The 13,528-nt window shown below is 52.0% G+C and overlaps 1 protein-coding gene across 1 annotated transcript in view; it reads left to right on the forward strand.

The window, feature by feature from the left end:
• Positions 1–6,291: 6,291 nt before the first annotated feature.
• Positions 6,292–13,528, forward strand: part of MEGF10 (multiple EGF like domains 10) — a 243,099-nt gene continuing 235,862 nt past the window's right edge. The window contains exon 1 of the mRNA XM_069227282.1: positions 6,292–6,571. The gene's annotated coding sequence lies outside the window, so the exon portion shown is untranslated. The remainder of the gene's footprint in view (positions 6,572–13,528) is intronic.

Here is a 13,528-nt window from a genome sequence, read left to right on the forward strand (position 1 = left end):
AAGGAAGAACCACGCCACCATGGAGCCCCAGTTGCAGGTGTTCCCCATGCTCGTCTATCTCCTTCTTCACTATGAACACCAGTGCCGGTGAAGACGACCACTGTGAGTACTGCCACCTAGCACACAGGGGAGGGGGAGAGGAAAAAGAGAGTGACACACACGCAACACGCAACACTCCCTCCCCCAACACCATACACATAAACTAATGCAGCAATAAAAAATATTTACCCCGTACCTCTCAGGAATAATGCAAGGACGAAAGGAATTGATTAAAGTGAGTGTAATAATATAAAATTGTATAAAACCGTGCTTCAAAATCAAAACAGTATATACATACAGGGAGTGCAGAATTATTAGGCAAATTAGTATTTTGACCACATCATCCTCTTTATGCATGTTGTCTTACTCCAAGCTGTATAGGCTCGAAAGCCTACTACCAATTAAGCATATTAGGTGATGTGCATCTCTGTAATGAGAAGGGGTGTGGTCTAATGACATCAACACCCTATATCAGGTGTGCATAATTATTAGGCAACTTCCTTTCCTTTGGCAAAATGGGTCAAAAGAAGGACTTGACAGGCTCAGAAAAGTCAAAAATAGTGAGATATCTTGCAGAGGGATGCAGCACTCTTAAAATTGCAAAGCTTCTGAAGCGTGATCATCGAACAATCAAGCTTTTCATTCAAAATAGTCAACAGGGTCGCAAGAAGCGTGTGGAAAAACCAAGGCGCAAAATAACTGCCCATGAACTGAGAAAAGTCAAGCGTGCAGCTGCCACGATGCCACTTGCCACCAGTTTGGCCATATTTCAGAGCTGCAACATCACTGGAGTGCCCAAAAGCACAAGGTGTGCAATACTCAGAGACATGGCCAAGGTAAGAAAGGCTGGAAGACGACCACCACTGAACAAGACACACAAGCTGAAACGTCAAGACTGGGCCAAGAAATATCTCAAGACTGATTTTTCTAAGGTTTTATGGACTGATGAAATGAAAGTGAGTCTTGATGGGCCAGATGGATGGGCCCGTGGCTGGATTGGTAAAGGGCAGAGAGCTCCAGTCCGACTCAGACGCCAGCAAGGTGGAGGTGGAGTACTGGTTTGGGCTGGTATCATCAAAGATGAGCTTGTGGGGCCTTTTCGGGTTGAGGATGGAGTCAAGCTCAACTCCCAGTCCTACTGCCAGTTCCTGGAAGACACCTTCTTCAAGCAGTGGTACAGGAAGAAGTCTGCATCCTTCAAGAAAAACATGATTTTCATGCAGGACAATGCTCCATCACACGCGTCCAAGTACTCCACAGCGTGGCTGGCAAGAAAGGGTATAAAAGAAGGAAATCTAATGACATGGCCTCCTTGTTCACCTGATCTGAACCCCATTGAGAACCTGTGGTCCATCATCAAATGTGAGATTTACAAGGAGGGAAAACAGTACACCTCTCTGAACAGTGTCTGGGAGGCTGTGGTTGCTGCTGCACGCAATGTTGATGGTGAACAGATCAAAACACTGACAGAATCCATGGATGGCAGGCTTTTGAGTGTCCTTGCAAAGAAAGGTGGCTATATTGGTCACTGATTTGTTTTTGTTTTGTTTTTGAATGTCAGAAATGTATATTTGTGAATGTTGAGATGTTATATTGGTTTCACTGGTAATGATAAATAATTGAAATGGGTATATATTTTTTTTTGTTAAGTTGCCTAATAATTATGCACAGTGATAGTCACCTGCACACACAGATATCCCCCTAACATAGCTAAAACTAAAAACAAACTAAAAACTACTTCCAAAAATATTCAGTTTTGATATTAATGAGTTTTTTGGGTTCATTGAGAACATGGTTGTTGTTCAATAATAAAATTAATCCTCAAAAATACAACTTGCCTAATAATTCTGCACTCCCTGTATATACAAATGGAGGGACAAAGCCCAGTCCACAATGTCCGTGGGCCACAGGGCCACATCACATATGCCAAGGCCCCACTTCAATCCTGCAACAACACGGAGAGAACACCGCAGGGGCATCAGGTCAAAAATACACAGGCACCTCAGGGGGATGGGGAACAGGGGGCACCTCAGCCGGAAGATGGTACAACAGCACTGGTCCTGAAGGGGGCTATATGCCCTGTGCGATGTCCTGCGGAGTGCAAGGCCACAGTCTCTCAAGTGGGTGGTCTGCCCACTGCTTGGTCCTAGGGAGTGCAAAGCCACGGTCTCTCTAGTGGGTGGTCTGCCCACTGCTTGGTTCTGGGGAGTGGAAAGCCACAGTCTCTCTAGTGGGTGATCTGCCCACTGCTTGGTCCTGGGGAGTGCAAAGCCACAGTCTCTCTAGTGGGTGGTCTGCCCACTGCTTGGCCCTGGGGAGTGCCAAGCCACAGTATCTCAAGTGGATGGCTTCTCCACTGGTTCTGGAGGGGGCTTTGTGCCCAGTGTGCTTCATCCTGGCAAGGAGGGGGTGAGTGGATGGCTTCTTCCGCTGGTTCTGGAGGGGGCATAGTGCTCAGTGTGCTTCATCCTGGCAAGGAGGGGGTGAGTGGATGGCTTCTTCGCTGGTTCTTGAGGGGGCCTTGTGCCCAGTGTGTTTCATCTTAGCAAAGAGGGGGTGAGTGAATGGCTTCTTCCGCTGGTTCTAGAGGGGGCATAGTGCCCAGTGTGCTTCATTCTGGCAGGGAGGGGGTGAGTGGATGGCTTCTTCCACTGGTTCTGGAGGGGACTTTGTGCCCTGTGATGCAGCACTTGGGGAGTGCAAGGTCACAGTCTCTCGCCTGGGTGTCACACCCACAGGATTTGCAGGGTCCAGGATGCACTACAATCCATGAAGGCAGGACTACACACTGCCCGCCGGCGGTGACGGCTGCACAGTGGTGGCAGTGGCAGTGCTGGTGTTGGTGCTGGCAGTGGTGGAGGAGGCTCCAGCCCATCATCTGCAACCTCGGACGGCTGCCCACTGGGGCTGCTGCTGCTGGCAGTGCTGCAGGCAGTGGTGCTGGTGGCGGTGCTGGCCGTGGTGGGGGGAGGCTTCAGCCCATCCCCTGCAGCCTCGGACCACTGCCCACTGGGGCTGCTGGCGGTGCTGGCAGTCGTGGGGGGAGGCTCCAGCCCATCCCCTGCAGCCTCGGACGGCTGCCCACTGGGACTACTGCTGCTGGCAGTGCTGCAGACAGTGGTGCTGGTGTCTGTAATGCCAGTGGTAGGGGGAGGCTCCAGCCCATCCCCTGCAGCCTCAGACGGCTAGCCACTGGGGCTGCTGCTGCTGGCAGTGCTGCAGGCAATGGTGCTGGTGGCGGGAATGCCAGTGGTGGAGGGAGGCTCCAGCCCTTCCCCTGCAGCGTCGGATGGCTGAACTGCCATGGTTGGTGTTGGGGGCTCTGAATCAGTCCCAGCACCAGGCCTCCTGTTCTTACTGCCTGCAGGGGCAGGCCCCTTGCCCCTGCCCGTCCCAGCTGGTGGTGCCTCCTTGCCCTTGCCAGCTGGTGGTGCCTCCTTCCCAGCTGGTGGTGCCTCCTTGCCCTTTTCCTTGGCAGCTGGTGGTGCCTCCTTGCCCTTCCCCGTGGCAGCTGGTGGTGCCTCCTTGCCTTTCCCCTTGGCAGCTGGTGCAGGCACACTATCAGTGCTGATGGCTGGTTCCCTGGAGCCTCTCCCACCTGCAGTAGCTGCCGACACTACTGTGGCCGTGGACTGGGTGGCTGAGGTACTCGGCTGGGTTCTGACCACACTGGCCCGACGTGAGGGACGGGGGGAGGGATAAGGAAGAGGTCAACGGCAGAGAGGAAAAACTTCTTAGGGACACTGGGGCGGGAAGAGGGTGAAGGTTTGGGAGTGGAGAAAGAGGGAGTGGTTGTAGGGGGTATCAGTCTGCTCTGTTTGGGTGCAGGTGCATGGGCTGGATGCTGTTGTGAGGTGGATGGCTGTTGGGTGTCTGAGTGCTTGCATTTGTGTACTTTAGGAGGAGGGGCACAGACACAGTGGGAGAGAACACAGGGGACGTGAGTATGGATGTGGGGGTGGTGACTGCTAGTGAGGGGTGTGTAGTGATAGGCGTGATGGGTGTAGTGGATGAGGATGCAGTGCATGCAGGTGTGAGTGGAGATGCTACTGGGAGGGTGGTAGACGAGGAGGGGGGACACAGTGGAGGCAGTGGATGTTGGTGTGTCTGCATCTGGATGGTGTTTGTCTGAGTGCCTGTAGGATGATGTGTGGTGCTTGTGTTTGTCTGAGCCACTCCTGTGTGTTGTCTTGGATGCATGCTGGTCTGAATGTGTGCTTGGGATGGGTTGGGGTTGAGGCGAATGGGACTGGGTAGTGAAAGTTGGAGGGGGGAGGTTAGAGACAGGGACAATGGCTGCCATCAGGGAGGAGGCCAGAGCCTGGATTGATCTCTGTTGGGCCGCCATGCCAGAGTGAATGCCCTCCAGGAATGCATTTGTTTGTTGCAAATGGCCTGCCAGCCCCTTGGATGGCATTCAGTATGGTTGACTGCCCAACAGAGATGGATTGCAGGAGGTCAATAGCCTCCTCACTCAGGGCAGCAGGGCTCACTGGGGCAGGACCTGAGGTGCCTGGGGCGAAGGAGATGCCCACCCTCCAGGATGAGCAGGCATGGGAAACTCGGTGAGGGGCTGCTAGGAGAGTGGTGCTGGTACGGGTGGTGGTGGCTGTACCTGTAGTTGGGGTGGCCACAGAGGTGTCCGCCACCACCAGGGAGCTTCCATCGGAGGAGGTATCACTGTCCGAACTGTCCTCTCCTGTCTCTGCCATGGTGCTCCACTCGCCCTCCGTCCCACTGGTGCCCTCACCATCGCTGGATTTGGCCTCAAGGGCCATGTGGGATGCAGCTCCGTCCGTCGCCGGTGCCTCTGCTCCTCCGCCAGATGATGCTAATTCACATATGGACAGGGTGACAAAACAAAAAGGGGAGGGGGAAGAGACAAAGGATACACTTGGTCAATGGCTGCCCCAACACCACAGTTGGCGTACACAACACACACACACAGGGAACAGCCCTACGCACTATGCAATGCACTACCAGTCACAATGCTAGTCACCAATCCAAGGACAGGAATACCTAACGCCAATAGCAGCATACCTGACACCCACAGACCCATGTTGTTAGTTGTGGGGGAGGAGGTGGGGGTTCACCGCCAGTCCTCTGTACTGCTATCTGTCTTGCTGCCACGGAACGCACCTTCCCCCATAGGTCGTTCCACCTCTTCCTAATGTCATCCCTTGTTCTTGGGTGCTGTCCCATGGCGTTGACCCTGTCCACGATCCTCCGCCATAGCTCCATCTTCCTAGCAATGGATGTCTGCTGCACCTGTGATCCGAATAGCTGTGGCTCTAACCGGATGATTTCCTCCACCATGACCCTTAGCTCCTCTTCTGTATGTGTGGTGTGTGTGAGGGTGTGTGGGGTGATGTGTTGGGGTGTGTGCTGTAAGGTGCGTGGATGGTGTATGGGTGATAGTGTTTTGTGGCTCTGGTTCTGTGGTTGCTCTTGGTCTGTCTCTCAGTTGGCCCGCCCCTTTCCCCCCAAAACTATAATAAACATAGTTTATTATAGTTTTATTATAGTTTTTGGGGAAAAGTTGTACAGGTACAGCTGCTGGCGGAAGAGCAACGTTCCTCCGTCCTTATGGAGGAGCTGACCCTGCCTACATTTGACTTTTGCGCCTTTGGCCTACCACTCTATCTGATGATTAACTGACGTTCATTCTGTGACTGCTGCGAAAGAAGAGTGTACTCTTGGCGCGCTCGCTGGTTGCGTGAGGGAAGCTTGTACTGCTGATGCATGCACTGCTACTTTTTTGTATGTGAGGAATACTTCAGATACTGGTGCCCCAACTGTATCTGTCTGCGTGTTTACGCGGAGGAGGTGGGGAAACATAATAACACAGGCGCTGCATGTCTCGTTTTATGTGTACTCTCCAAGTCAAGTGCTGCAAGATACTTGTGAGAAGTTTAGCAGGTCTTTAACCTGCATTGAGCTTCTGTATCGGGGATGGTTCTATTTCTTCAGTGTGCAAATCTCTGCAAGTTTGTATGGGATTCTAAATCCATTTGCACCTTGATTCGCACGATGTAAGGCAGGTTTTAGGAAGCAGTGAGCGTGAGGACAGTTAAGAAACACCTGTCTGGTTGCGTACAAGGGGTCTAGCCCCCTCAAAAAAGAAGCTTCGTGCATGTGCTTGTCGGACTCGGGAACGCTGTTTACCACCGTAGCCCCCTAACTCCCACCCATGCTGAGGGGGCCGGGCTTGTTCCCAGTCACTGGAGAGTCCTGTGAGAGCCAGGACCCGCTGTTCCCAGGAGCAGCAGCTACGCGTCCCGCCGCAGCGAGGCAGTGCGAGCGCAGAGAGACGAGCAGCAGCGCCTCGCGCAGCCCGGGACACTCGCTCCACAGCCTGCGCCGGGACCGGACTGCGGAGAGAGATCCACCTGCGAGGAACCCTGCTGGCTCTGCAAACCCCGGGGGCACGGACAGGGCGCGAGCCTGGAGGCTGCTGCAGACCCGGCCAGAGGAGCGCGCCTCTCTGCATGAGTCCCCGGGACCCCCTCCATCCCGCCGCCGCCTGAGCAAGGTCGGTCCAGACTCTCGCCTCATTAGCATGCAGGCCATGTAGGCGCAAAAGTTTGTTTTTCTTTTACAATATTTGCCAGTGTTTTGGTCGTGCGGCCACCGTTAGTATTTCGTGCAGTTAAAAGCCGACGGACGGTTTTTATGCAGTTTCTTGTGTCTGAGTGCAGGATGAGTCCCGAAGGGTACACACAAGAGCCATCGCTGTGATGGACTTTCACCGCCCGGCTGCATCCACAGAATGTGCATTTTGTTTACGCGGCCACTATTTGTATATTTATTTACGCTCTGATGGACGGCAAGTGAGAAGTGTTCAGGCAAGAGCCGGGAACAGGTGTATGGTTTGTGCCGGTAATATAGGGAGCTGTGGAATAATTGTATGGTTTATAATTGTCAATCAAGTTTAATATAACGGGATTATATTGTATTGTCTGGTGAACGGTGTTATAAAGAATGTGTGACTAGGATGGCATGCGTGAGCCGCAGCTCTAAACTATCCTGATTAGTGCGAGTCAGGGGTTTACTAAGCAGCTCCTTCCCCCCCCCCCCCAGCATTATATAACATTAGAGAAGACTCGAGGGGGGGGGGGGGGTTGTGACAGAAAGAGACAGCGCTATGTTCGCTCCTTGATTTCCACTCGAGTGGTGGGTGTTGATAGGAGGGAGCGTTTCAAAAAGTCTCTAAGTGTGTACATATTTTTGCGTTAGGAAGAGGGAGTCTCCACTCTTAATAGGGAGATGTGAGAGGCGTACCCCGTTGCTCCTCTCCCAGAACCTCTCGGGTCTGTAATGTAGGTGGTTTAGGTTGAGGGGGCTGTAGTTCACCGGGATACAGGTCCCGGAGACGGTAGGCGAGGGGTGAATTGTCTGCCTCCGGCAACTGCTGCTTGTACCCCGGTGCCACCTCTTCATGGCACAAGGTGACCAGAAACTGTTCCAGATCTCCTCGGTTGAGCTGCCTTGAACCCCGGGCGCTTTTATGTCTGCGCTGTCCGAACTGTTTGCCAACTCGCAACTCACGTGTGAAGTATGATTCTTGCTAGTCTTTGCGAGAGAGTTGTTTGTGTGTGTGGGGTGGGGGGGTCTGAGCAGTCAATTCTTTTTCATCAAACGGGTTTCACACATGTATTTTGAAGTATTTTTCTGGTGTAGGTGGATCTCGCACTTCTACTCTGGAGTTCAGTTTGTGTGAGGAGTATACCACCGTTCTAAAGAAGTATGTATGTGATATGAGCCCTCTGGAGGTTACGGGGGCATTTGTTACGCAGCTGCAGCGGAGCTCTGCACACGGTCAAAAGCAGACATAAAGATAACAAGAGAGGTCGCTGGTTTGTTGTTTGCGTGAGGGGTGGGCCTCACACCACTGCTTTGGCGCAGTAGTTGTTTGAGTGAGGAATGGGTCTCACCCTCTTGCTTTGGAGCTGTTATTGCGTGAGGTCGGTCTCATTGCGACCCTCTGGCAAGCAATAGTTGTTTTTGTAAAGTGCGCGGCTTCCCAGGCTTTTTGAAGGGTGAGTCTCACCCCTCAGCTCTGTAGCGATCGTCGTTTATGTGGGGCTGCCGTCTCCCTCCTTTTGATATGGAGTGCTTGATGCTTGTCTGGGTCCTGGCCTCACCCTGCTGCACTGCGATGGTCTCACTTGCTCTACTCTGGGACATTAGTTGTTCTTCTCGGGAGGGTCTCGCTCTCAGTCAAGAGTGGTTTGTGCGAGGAGTGGTAGGGTCTCGCCCCCCTGGCCTGGGGCATTTGTTGATTGTTGTGATGTGTGAGGGTCACACATCCTCTACTCTGGAGATTAGTGGTTTTTGCAGAGGCCAGGGGAGTCGCACCCCTGTCTTGGGACATTATTTTTTTTAAGGACGTGTCAGCTCTAGTACTTTAGTAGTTTGTCTGGGTGTTGGCAAGGCCGCCCCATCCCTTCCCTGGAACATTATTTTTTTGGTCCGGGATGTAAGGCTGTCACACCCTCTCCTTGCGACAGTCATGGTTGGTGCAGGAGAGTATCACTCCTCTGTTTCAGGATATTGGTTGTTTCGGGGTGTTACTGGGTCTCACCCCTCTTCACAGAGACAGAGTGGTTTGTGCAAGAGTCTCACCACCTCTCCCTGACTTTCGTTGTTTCTTGGTGTCATCTCTGTGGACATTAGTGGTTTGTGCGGGGTGGGAGGGTCTCACCCCATACCCAGGACATTAGTGGTTTGTGTGGATGTTGGTAAGGTCTCCCCCCACTGCCTTGGAACTTTAGTTGTTTGTTCCGGGTGTAATTGTCCGACACCCTCTTTTATAAGACAGTTGTTTGAGTCTCACCCCTCGGCTCTGGGACATCAAGGGCTAATGCGGGGGTCACCACTCCGCTGTGGGGCAGTAGTTATTTTTGGGTCTCAGCCCTGTGCTCTAGGACATTAGTAGTTGTTGCGGGGGTGGAGGAGTCTCGCCCATGTGCTTTGGGTAATTGGTTGTATCTGGGTGTGTGTAGGTCTCACGCCTCTGCTCTTGCACATCAGTGGTGCAGAGTCTCACTCCCTGCTCTGGGACCAGTGGTTGGTGCGGGGTGAGGGGTGTCACCCCTCTGCTCTGGGACTTCAGTGGTGGGGGAGTCTCACGCCTCTGCTCTGGGACATCAATGGCTGGTGCGGCGTGGAGGAGTCTCACCCCTCTGCTCTGGGGCATTGGTTGTCTCTGGGTGTGCCTAGGCCTCACCCCTCTGCTCTGGGACATCAGTGGCTGGTGCGGGGGTGGCAGGGAGGGCTCGCCCTCTCCCCCGGGGCTGCCCCGGGTACACCTGCTGCGGGAGGGCAGCTGCGGATTACATCAGGCTGGCCCCTCACTCCAGCAGCGGTCACGGAGCCTCCGCGGGTAATGGTAGAAAATACGCTCCAGTAAAAATAAAACACTGCTTTGGAGCTGACGGAGCGGGTGTGCTTGGCAGCATGCAAAACACGAAATAATAATGAATACCGCTCAGTACACGCCACCCCGGGAAGACGTGACCGTCAAAACTACAGTCGCTTCTGTTCCGGTAACCCCCACTTATGAAGCTCCGCGCACTGGTGTCCTAGGGGGAGCTGAGGGCCGCTGGGCGGGGGGTCAGGCCCTGGTGAGTCCCCCCAGACCCCGATGAACGCAGTGTCCGTTGGCTTATTGGGAGACTGGACACTTGCCGGTAACCCCCTCGCTCTTCGGCTTACCCCGGGTCCCTCGATAACATTCAGTTCTTGTGAACCCCTTTGCTGTCTCTCCGCCCAGTCCTCGTGCTGTGAGGATGAACCCCGCATTTGTTCACCTCTGACCTACCGGTCGGGGTGAGTACTCTCAGTCTGGCACTGCCCAACCATCAATAAACTCGCCTCATTCTCCCCTTGCTTGTAAGCGTTTCTATCCTAGCATTGTTTCCCCTGAGCTCCAGGGGTGAGTGCACGTTTACATGCTTTTGGGCGGTTGGTTAGCACGATGGCTCCATCGTGGGTTCCTCCTGCTGGTGAGGGGGCTCCCAGTGCTGAACATACTACTGCAGGGATGTCTACTGTGGTCACCGAGTGTTTTTGTTCTGGTCTCGCTGGTCTTACTTCCCAACCTGCCTTACCTGTGGCTGCGTGTTTTTATTTGGCTTTTTTGTGGTAACCAGGTCTGACAGCATCAACACCACCACTCTCTTGTGCCAGGACTTTTAAATCTTCCCTTCTGCTGCTGTTAAGGGCCAAGGCTGTCCAGAACCCTACATTTCCGTGGCTCCTGCCTTGTCACATGCTTTCATCATAGTGGACCCCACTTACCGGCGCCCTCTGTTGGCGGTCAGTTGCTTTGCCAGCTCGCTCCCCAACCCCATCATCCGAAGTCTCTTCAGCTGCGTCACTTGTCTACTTTGCAGAACGTCATCAGTCTAAGGAGGTCCGGGGGCATAGCTTGGTCAGTACGATTGTGGGGCGTGCGCATCAGATTTCCCGACAATCACGCTGGCATTTGATTTTAAAATATATTATTCAGCACGCAGGGTGCATTAGTGGGTCTTAAGGGGCAGTGAAAAGGGAGAATAATACAGACTGGTAGGAGTACTAAGTGAGAGAAACAATATTTTGTAAAATAATCAACATTTTTTAGGGCTTTCAAAAGAGAGTGTGTGTGTTTTGTCAGTGTGTGCATGCAAGAATCACAGGTGAAATCCAACAGACACCTCACCACACCCGACTGAAAGCACCTCTACCAAACTTTTCATCAGAAAATCCATTTATCAGGCGGGTGTAGCTCCCCCAATACTCCTCCCACCCCTCCAAAGTTATGCCCCTTCAGGTGACATTCATCGTCCTGCCTCAGACCAAATCTATGGTCACTCAGAGAAAACCTGGGGTAGAATTCCTGTTGATGGTCTTCCTCTGTGACCCCCAATGCCCGGGTACCCTTCGACTCACTGCCTGGACGTTGCAGCGTTAGCCCCTTGGTGAGCCACACACTAGAGAGTGGCACAGATTCTACAAGAGCATCTATATCCGGTTTGCATAAAGACACGTTTTGAGCAACTGTGGCTGTCCATCTGAGCAGTGTTTATAAACTTGAACTTCTTAACCACTGCTAGGCCTCACTACTGCCTACCCCGCCCCTAGACAACACTGTCCGCGTTTATGTGGTGTTTGCATTCAGCACACTGTCCAAAAGGCAGCTGAGCGCTGTAGAGTGTCAGAGGCGAAGACACAGTAAAGACAGAGCTGGGCTGAGAGCGGAAGTGGGCCCCTAACTGTGCTGCAGTGAGGTAGGTCCCTTACTAAGACTGGAACTCAGTGAGTTGATCCTCAGCCAGCGAGGGTCGGAGGTCATTCAGAGACGCCTCTCCTTGCCTTGTCTCCTTAACACAGTCACCTGGCAATGGGCCATTTCACACCGCGACAGAGGGCACGACACTGTTTCCCCGAGACGTGTAACATTTTCATATGATTACACATTCAATAATTAGATATTCATCGGCCCTTTGTAACACGTTAAAATGATCCCGCTGCGGGAACTGCCACTGAGATAATTCACTCTATCATGCAAATTTAAGCCTGCGGAAGTGTTCCCCTCCCTCGAACATGTACAAAACACAGTCCTATCTCAGTGAAAGTCACCCATGATTAAGAAAAGTCCTCTGAATGTACAACCGGCCTGCTCCTGCATAATGCTAGTTTATGAAGAAACATGGAAATGCAGCTCTCTGCTGCTGCAAGTGGATTTATTCTCTCAAAGGACTGAAAAATGGAACAAGCAATACTATAAAACATCCAGGAGTGTGCAGACATCATGATGTAAGAATGCGCTGGGGCTGGCGAGGGACTGTGACATACATAACACGCGGGTCTTCTTCACCTGTGGTAAGAAACAGAGCTCAGCTTGGCTTTGAATGCCTTTCACCGAGTGCTTAATTTGTAAATAAACGTGCCGGTGCCCAGCGCTCTCCTCTTAAACACGCGGCTGCTGAATTTAAATGTGCGAGCAAGGAATACTGATGCAGCATAATCCTGAAGCCCTCTCAGGCCCCTTTAGTTCATTTAAAGCCTCTCCCTGCCCCTTCAGCTCACTCTTGCAGCTTTCTGCTTTCTCCGTCTTTCCCATATGTGTCTTTTGCTCGCAGTAAACGCTTGAGCCAGAAAAATAAGCACCGGCCCTGAAAAATAAGAACCGGCGCTCAGCACCGGAAACAACAAGTACAAATTAAGCACTGCTTTCACCCAAGCTAGTGCGCTGTGACTTCTAAACGCAGGAAACACTACTATGCCCACTTTCTTTATTTATTTGCTTGAGTACCAACAGTGCTTTAAATGGGCAGGTACTGTCCAGTACTGAGTACCTGCACTTCTTTATTTTTGAAAGGGAGAGTACCTGTACTTCTGAGCATTGATGCAATACATTTAATGCATAGGGTACCAGCACTTATCAGGAGCAAACAGGTACTCTAAAGAGTGAGAACCTTCACTTCCGTATTTCCATTTAAAGCACAATACCAAGAGCAATTTTGAAAAGAAACAGTGCACAAGACTCCTGTAATAAAGGTCACATACAGTTTAGGTGGCGACATTAAGGGCCATATTTATGGCCTGGTTTGCACTGCTCTCGCAGCACACAAGGTGTCCCTTCCTGCACAAAAACAATCCTGCATGAAACGCAGGCACCCGTGCACCATGGTGCCAGCATGCCTGCGTTGGCGCTAGGCTGACAGAAGGGCGCCAGTGCATGGGTAAATGACAGGAATGCACCATATTCAATAAATACGGAGCATTCTTGCCCTTTCCCTGTGACGCAGGGGAGCACCGCAAGGTGACTTGCTGTCCTGCACCACAAAGCCCATAAATATGGGCCTTAGAGTTTTGTGGCTTGGATAAAAAGTTGAGCGATGATTGAGACACTATACTCGGACACTGATAAACATTTGTCAAATCTGTACTTACTTACAGCAAAGTGTGGGCAAGGGGTTTCGGGGGGAGATAGTGTAGAAGAACTAAGTGCAGCAATTTTGTAAAGTAGAAAAATGTGGCTTGAGAGCAGTGTTTTACGGTGGGAAGAGTAGAGATAGGCAGGGGTCTGCTAGGAGCTGGGTCTGTGGACACCAATTGGACTCTTTGTCTAAAATATGGGATCTTAAAGCTGGCAATGTTTGTGGAATGCTTTTGAGGGCTTCTTTAGTCAAGACACAAATTCCCTTATTATGAACCTCTTACCTCCTTGAAAGGAACATTTACTTAGACGGTTCTGCTGTTTGTAACCAGGAAGTGAGGGACAACCTATGTTACTTGTAGTCGCATGGCCATAAACATAAAACCCCCTACTGCACCCAGTTGGTATCTTGCGCTCTATAATATTGCTGGAGATCTAGACCCGCGACCGGGGGTGAGGCACGAGCCGTGACCGGATCTAGCTATGTTGCTAAGAAGAGCAGTCCTCAGAACAGTATGGAATGTGTGCTGTTACTTTAAAGTCAGGAATGCGCCTCCGAGA

The sequence above is a fragment of the Pleurodeles waltl genome, chromosome 1_1 (genome assembly GCF_031143425.1).
Source record: "Pleurodeles waltl isolate 20211129_DDA chromosome 1_1, aPleWal1.hap1.20221129, whole genome shotgun sequence".
Lineage (NCBI taxonomy): Eukaryota > Metazoa > Chordata > Amphibia > Caudata > Salamandridae > Pleurodeles > Pleurodeles waltl.